Raw genomic sequence first — 8,392 nt, 5'->3', positions numbered from 1 at the left:
TTTATCATGACCTATTTTTATCTATGGCTGGCAGTGGCTATGAGCCAGCAGGGTATTTTCAGAGCTCCTTGGCTGCCCTACTCGGTCAACAAGAGTTTGACACCCATACATCATGCGCATTATCTTCTGTACTTCTGTACCACTTGGATAGCAATAAACCCTTCTGTTTTGCCTTCTTCACGGTTGTTTTGATAGCTTTAAAACAAAAAAAAAGCTCTGTAATTAACCTCAGGATATATTCTACCGTCCAGTATGATCTCAGTTTTAACTGTCCATTTCACTGTTCAGTATATAATGAAGCCCATCCACCTAACGACAGAACTTAAAGAGAATCCTGGGCCTTTGCTTTTAGCCAGTTTTGGTCGTTATTCCCTCTTCAACAGGCTGCTGCAAAGTGATGCTTCCACTTTGGTTTGGGGTTCAAAGTCCTGTGTTAAGCACAGGCTAGAACACACTAATTTAAGAGCAAGGCTGGCACAATGTATTCTAAAGCCTCGTATGTGTTCTGCCTTACTTTCAATGTCTCATCAACGTACTTGGCTTAGTCCTACAGATGAGGCTCGTCCTCTGTTCCTGTCACAACCCTGGTTTGGAGAGCTGGTGTAGTCAGCTTGAGACTACACCCCTAACTCTCACGCTTCCTTACCTATTGCGCAATCGTCCAAGGACATACAGCTGAATTAATCTACCTAGCACTTAGGCAGCTAGTCTTAGCAACTGGGTATGGATTATTTCAGTCTAATTTGAACCACAGTCTTTTTCAAAGCCCTGGATTGGGGTACTTTCCTCTCATAGTATCTGTAGAAGAAGAGTGTGGAGCAGGTATTCCTGGCTCCATTACATCAAGGATCCTCAGTAGCAGGCAGGATGATGAGGTGTCCCAACCAACATATTAGCAAAATAGTCATGTTTATGTGTGATGCTATGACTAATGTGTTTGTGCCTGATAACGGTGTTGTCAGAACAGCAATGACGTTGTCATGGTTTAACCCCAGCCAGCAGCTCAGCCCCACACAGCTGCTCACTCACTCCCCACGCCCAGTGCGATGGGGGAGAGAATCAGAAAGGTAAAAATAAGAAAACTCATGGGTTGAGATAAAGACAATTTAACAGGTAAAGCAAAAGCCATGCACGCAAGTAAAGCAAAGCAAGGGATTCATTCACCACTTGCCTTGGGCAGGCAGGTTCAGCCACCCCCAGGAGAGCAGGGCTCCAGCACGGGTAATGGTTACCTGGGAAGACAAACACCATCAATCCAAACATCTCTCCCTTCCTCCTTCATCCCCCAGCTTTATCTGCTCAGCATGGCGTCCCATGGGATGGGATACCCCTTGGGTCAGGTATGGCCAGCTGTCCTGGCTGTGTCCCCTCCCAACTCCTTGTGTCCCCCAGCTCACTCGCTGGTGAGGTGGGGTGAGGAGCAGAAAAGGGCTCGGCTCTGTGTGAGCACTGCTCAGCAGCAACTAAAACATCCCCATGTTACCAGCACTGTTTCCAGCACAAACCCAAAACATCGCCCCATTCTAGCTATTATGAAGAAAATTAACTTTACCTCAGCCCAAACCAGCACAGATGCTAACTTTGTTGACTAAAATTTGCTTGAAACCTTGTTTTATTTAAAGTGGTTTCTCTGTACTGCTGACATCAAGAACCACTGCAAAACCGCCACTATTCTCAAAAACTCAGCAGCTACAGCCTAGGCTTAAATTGACTTCAGGACGTCTTCCTTCGACTAGTTAAGAGCACTCTCAATTTAAAAACACTCCTCCACCAGGCAGGTGCAACACTGGATACAGACTGTGCCTGCAGAGAAAGTTTGAAAACAAACAGGATGGGTTTTGTCTGGATTGAAATTCTTGCCTAGCTCCTAGCATTGCTTGGGAAATAAAAGTTGAAATCAATACTTCGTTTGAGCTAAAATGTTTTAACCCATTTCTCTATTAAAGACTTCTCTATTAAAGATCTTCAAATAGATCCCAAATTTACAGAAAAAATACCACCTGAGGGGCAACGATTGTGTGTCTCAGGGTCCACAAGGTCCATGTTTCCACCAGCCTAAGCCGGGTGCTATGTTGGTTTTATTCTGCCTTGATGAACTGGGCTTTCAAACCCAAATGCAATTTTGTGTGCTGCATCTATTTCACCATTAGACTCCAAATCAAGATATATTGCCACATCCTCTATAAATAACAGCAGAAATAAACCAGAGAGTAAATCTGTAAGATGATCAGAACTTCTTTTTGCCATCATGCTTGTCTTGAGTAGTTATAACGAAGGCAGTTGTAAAGGGATTTTTCATTATTATTTCTTTCAGTAAGCAGTCTTGTTTCAGTATTCTGTAAACAGAAAAAGGCAAATACAACTGACAAATGATTATGTCGATCAAAAGAGCACTAACCAATTTCTCTGACCAAAAGAAAGGGCTGGTGAGCATGTATAGATGCTTCTCATTTTGTGCATAATATGACATACTGAGGTGGGAGGAAGGATTTTGCTGAACTACCATGTTCTAACAATGAGGCTTTGGCTAAGTTGCTGTGGTGTGGTGCTGAGCACTGGTGGATTTTATTGACTGACAGGATGTGACAAGAATTAATTCCTTGTCCTTTTTGCAGAGTAAAGCCAGTTGGCAGGGCTTGGCAACACCTTATACAGCCAGAGCTGCTCTTATCGAAGTTACTTCATAACTTTGTCTCAGGAAGCAGTCAGCTCCACAGAGGTAGCAAAGAGTAAAAAGGGTAAGGCAGAGGGGGAGTAAGCACAGCACCTGTGCTAAGTATTATTAGTGGACTAAGGCAGAGGTTAGAGATATAAGTAAGCAACATAAGGGTTCAAAATAATAACAAAGAATTGGATCTGCCTGGTACAGCTGCTCTGAAATGCTCTGTTATCTGCTGATGCACTTGTCCTAAACTTAAATGACCAGCTTCATGAGCCGGGAATGCTGCATCAGTGCATTGCCTGGCCCAACACAACTGTGTCCTAATCACGGTTAGGGCTTCTGATACTGCTGTGGAAATAAATCACGAAAGCAAACAATAGGTATTGCTCCCTTTCTTACTTTGTAGCTTTTAATTCTGGAAAGAGGAAAAAAAAATCACCTCTAATGAAGGCATCAGGAAAAGATCAGGTAATAAGGTGACGAACACTCCAGAAATACCAGTGGGTTGATTGGATTTTCTCAGATAGAATAACTCTCAGTTTAGCAGCTGTACAATATTACAATTTGTTGGTTTTAGTTTCTTTTTAAATACAGACTAATCTTAACCTAAAGACCCTGGGTCTAATCTAAACAGGGACTGGTATCACAGAAGAAAGGAAATGGAAAGAGTAGCTACCATTTCATTCGAGCTCTGTGGGGGGAAAAACAAGCTGGTTGCCTCTGGGTAGAAACAATAACAACCGGTTTCTCATCTTGCCCTCAGATCTGCAGCGTGGTAGCAAAGTTAGGTGAGTGTGGGGACCTCAGACAGATGCAAGCCATCTCCACAGCACCATCACCAGTGAATGCCACACCAATGGCTACTCTATTAAATACACCCAGTAAAGTCCACCTAGATAGATTTAAACATACTTAAAAGACATGTTTTGGCCAAAATAATACAACTCCTTTATTTATATCCATGACTGCATTTCCTCAACACACTCAAGCATCCTCTGGCTTTAGGTGCAAGTCTGTTCATGGTTGGGACCCTCCCTGTGAGTCAAGGACCCTCCCAGTCCTGTGCAGGTCATTTTTTATTTCCCTGTTTGTTGAAGACTTCCTCTTTTTCTGAGAAGTGAAACCTGAAGTTAAATGGTCTGTTACAAAAGCATGCTCTGGTTCCCATTTCCCACCCCATCTTTTGGTATTTCTGAGCCCAGTGCACTCATTTGCTGCCCTAAGGATGGAATATCAGTGTCTGCCTTCTGAAGAAGCCCGTCTTCTTGTCGCTTACACTGTGCCCCACTGTTACTTTCTGGATCAAATTGCCTTGCAAATCTTCCTGACCATGTATATGGGTATCACCTCACTTTACACATAATTCTGTGATGGCAGGTCAGCTCTTCTCATTTCTTCAAAATATGCATAAACTACTATTTTAAAATGAAAAAAAAAAAAAAATGGGGGGATGCAAAGGTTTTTTCTTGCTGGGTTGCCTGCATGGACACTCCATATGAAACAACTTTCTCTTAGGGATTCCTCCCTTCTGAGAAAATGTTTTTGTACAATAAAGGAAAAGGGATTATTGCTTAGTTCGTGAGAACTTAACACGGCCAAAATATTCCTTTTTGCATACAAAGGTCTTTTGAAAGCTTTCTTGGAATTGGCTCAATCAATCATTCTTGCATATCATTACATCTCTCAAACAAATAGAACTTCCCTTAAAAGGTTCACTTAATCTGTTTTAAAGTTTACAAAACAACCATACTCTCTCACAGCTCGTTTCCTTTTTTTCCTTTTCCTTTTTATTATTTTCTTTTCTTTTTCTTTTTTCCTTTGTCCTTTTTTCTTCGTCCTTTTCCCCTGTTCTTTCCAACCATGCCACAGAACAACTTTTTATGGTGCTGACCCCAGCTCAGCAGGACTGGCTTATATCTAAGTAGGATTTTACAAGCATTAAGGTAGAGCAATTGACAGCTGGGCTGCTTGTGCAAGACTGGCTGAGGAATCACGGTACTTAAACATCATGACTACAGCACTTAACTGGACAATATTCAGTTACCTTAGGGTGTGAGCTCTCTTTCTATCATTACAATAATTAAAAAAAAAAATAATAAAATAGTCCTGTAAGCCTTAATGTCATAAACCTTCAAACTGAAGTATAAAACCCCTGTAAAGACTAGCATCCAGGAAATTATTCAATCGAGGATTGAAAACCAGACAGAAGTATTTACATTGCAAATATTAATTTATTGGCTGTAATATATTCATTGGTTTTACGGTCTAATCTGGCTATGTCTAGTGTGCTAATAAATGTGTTTGAGTAGAGTCAATACATGATGATGAAAGTCTGTTTCCCATGGCACAGCTTTGCCAGAGAAGGGTGCTGTCACCCCAACTCTCGGCTCAGAAAGTCACGCAGCCGCTTAGCTGACCTTGGCCCTCTCCCTTGTAGCTGCTTTTAAACTTTACTTAGACAGTATGTGAGCTTATCAATGACATTTGTGAAATACATTTTATGGATATTTTGAGAAGTAATTGATAACAAAATCATGAATACCTATAAATTTATAACTAGCAGAACCTATACAGTGTGTCACTGAACATGACACAGTGCTTGTACTACTCCTATCTATGCCTCATCAGTGCCTGTTTAGTCTAATCTTTCTGTGTTTTGCAAAAGAATGTAGTAATGGTGTCATTTAATCACTAAACATAAATAAATTTACCATGCATTGCAGAAATGAAATGACCTTTATAAACTGTTAATCAGACTCAGAGCAAGTTTTTAGAAGCAGTGCAAAGGAAAACATTGCTCTTCGTAAAGTGTGTTGATACTTAAACTTCAACAAACAACCCAGGACACTGGAAAATTTGAGGGGTTTGATAATTTTATCTCTGTGTGGAACATGCAATGCTTGTTTATGGTTCAGAGGTTACCCTCTTGTTAAAAGAAAAATAAAATGCTTTTCACACTGCTGCCAAGATACAACTTAAGAACAACAGCAAATTCATTATTTCAGGTTGTGTTTTCTTCCTCCTGTGCTTCTTCCATTCAGATACATAAGAGATTTGTGGAAACTGTCAAAAGGTCCTTCTCAGGAAACTTCCTGTACCTTTTGGAATAAGCTGTAAGGAGTGATAAGAAGTTTACCATTCCAGCTATCCCATTCAGCTGGCTGTGACACATCAGGCTCTTCAGAGCAGAGCTGATAAATGTATTTATTCAGACTTTTCCAAAGCAGACCCTGCTGCAAAGAGCACAGGATAAAATTTATTCTCTAAGAGAAAATCAGCACAAGGTCACACAAATCTCATGTAAGCCTGAACATCTGGCCAAATGCCACAAAATTTGATTATATCTGAATGGTTTTTGAGAATTACGTATGTGACAGTCCACATTTGTATCACATAAATATTTTAAACTTTTGGCCCAAGTTAGGAACAACAAGACCTAATTCTGTATAAACCCTCAGTAAATACGCACCCAAGCTGTTGCCTATATCATACTTGGAAGAAAGAAACCTGAAAGAAGCAAATAATGGATCTTGTTTACATTAAAATAATAATATAAAATTTAAACAAGCCCACAGAAAATGGCTTGTCTCACCGGGGAGATGGACAGATGTGTTGGCATCAAAACACCTCTTCCTTTCCTGTGTGTGCCTCCTATTTGTACTCTGCTTTGGTTTTGCAAACACTCGTAATAATAGTCCATGCCTTGTGCAGAGAACTGCTATTTTTAATGAAACACAAATCGTGAGAAAATATTTAGACAATACAGAAAGTGTGAATTGCAAAGTCTGAGCAGCACTGATGCATGTGCACATGCATGAATACAAATATGACACATTAACACACAAAAAAGAAAAAAAGTGACAGTGTACCATGGTGACCTTAACAGTTTGTGGAAGTTCAACCCCCGTTTATTTTGTGTTTTAATACTTTTGAAGCTGTCTTCTCAAAAACTGCGTGTCACCTGAGCTTGCAGAGGAAAACAGGTCAAGAATGAGGGCACCTTTTCTGCCAGGTTGATGGCAAAGGTGTGGGCATACTGATACATTCTGTTGGCTGAAGCTGATGATCTACCCCTCTGCCTTTTCGGGGCACTGGTTTTTCCGTCTGTATAACTAATACCAACGTCCATGATTCAAAGTCATGAAAATGCTTGAAGTATACGTTTTACTTTGATAAGTTTTTCTTTAGAGGGAGGAATTGATTTTTCTTTAACGGTCATGTTTAATATTCATGTTACAGCTATATGCCGGAAGAGGACAAAGAAAAGTTCCTGGCACTTGACACGCCAGCAACTGCTATTGTGTGTGTATGCAAACACCAGATGTTGTCCTTAGCTAACAAGGGCGAGTTGTTTGCTCTTTTCTTATTCCTTCTTCTGAAGTAACCCCACAGGTTTCCACATATTCTTTAATGTGAAAACTTCAAAATTTAATTAAAATCCTTATCCACTTCATGCACATCAGTGGCGATTATACCATGGGGTTAAAGTCACGGGAAGAAATAGTGCTTATGAACTGTTTAAATAAAGTGTACAGCCTTAGCTGTTGCCATGATTTTCTGGGAAATGCAAAGTCCCGTGTTGGAGAATGTAAGATGGAAAATCATGGGTGTTTTGTTTCAGAAAAGTACTAGTTTTCCGTGTACTTGTGATGTGTAGTCTGGCTCTGACATGTTGTAGATGTTACAGGACAGATTTTGCCTGGGGAATAGGCAGCTACAGACATCCAGGAGAAAGAAGTTTAATTTGAAAAATTTTTCTCAATTAAAAACAATTTTTTGCTAACCTGTCTACAGCATAACACGAGTGGAAGCATCTTCAAGCATGCAGAGCTATGTCCAAAAACATCCAAACGCAGGTTTAATTTTGGGAATCTGTAGTCAGGGTCTTCTACAGAGAACACATCACCCTGGGGTCCACCAGGATTATTCATGCATGATGCCCTAGTTTTGATAGGTTCCCCCAAAGAATTTGTTAGACTGTGTCTGCTCTGAAGACTCTAGTGTAGATGTAACTCACCTTAAGTGAGCTCCTCCAGGTGTAGGGTAGCCCCCAAGTTACCCTGCTGCTTGGCCAGAAATTTTGACTTGTTCAAAAGTTAGCATAGCTGTAGCTGATCAGCTTCCACCACCTGAGCTAACACTGTCCATGTACGGCTCAGCTCCCTGCACAGACCCTCAGGCAGCTCTCTTGTGAGTAGGTATGGGTCCCAGTGTCCCTGGTGTTTTAATGGTGAGGGACCACAGTTTTCAAGCAAATCACAAAGTTCATCAACAGCCACAGAGGACCACAGGATTTCAAAGTGACCTTTTGGTTTCAGTACAGCCCATTTTATTGCACGGTTTGATGCTGCGTAGGGTCGATAACAATTTATTTCACTGCAGATCAAGGTGGACTTTGCTACTGGCTGTTTGCTCGAGCTATCAGATTTATTCCATCAGATATCCTCATCTGAGCAAGTTCTTTGTGTAGCAGATCTGCAAGGCTTGCTTTACCAGCCCTGGAGAGAAGCTGGTTTATCAGACCTGTTTCAGATATCCACTATGGAGGGAGTGCAAACCCAGGGGGACTAAGCCCTCTGCACGGCAGACCTCTACTTTTTATCCAGTGAGTTTCAACCCCAGTGTGTGCTAGTGAGCCATCTGGTCTGCAACAAGGTCCTCTGCATGGCAGAGAGGGCAGTCTGTGCCTGCTCTGGGCTCAGCACAGGCAGCACCACGCAGAGCCCCTGC

Source organism: Falco naumanni, chromosome 1, assembly GCF_017639655.2.
Source record: "Falco naumanni isolate bFalNau1 chromosome 1, bFalNau1.pat, whole genome shotgun sequence".
NCBI lineage: Eukaryota > Metazoa > Chordata > Aves > Falconiformes > Falconidae > Falco > Falco naumanni.
This window is presented reverse-complemented; position numbering follows the sequence as displayed.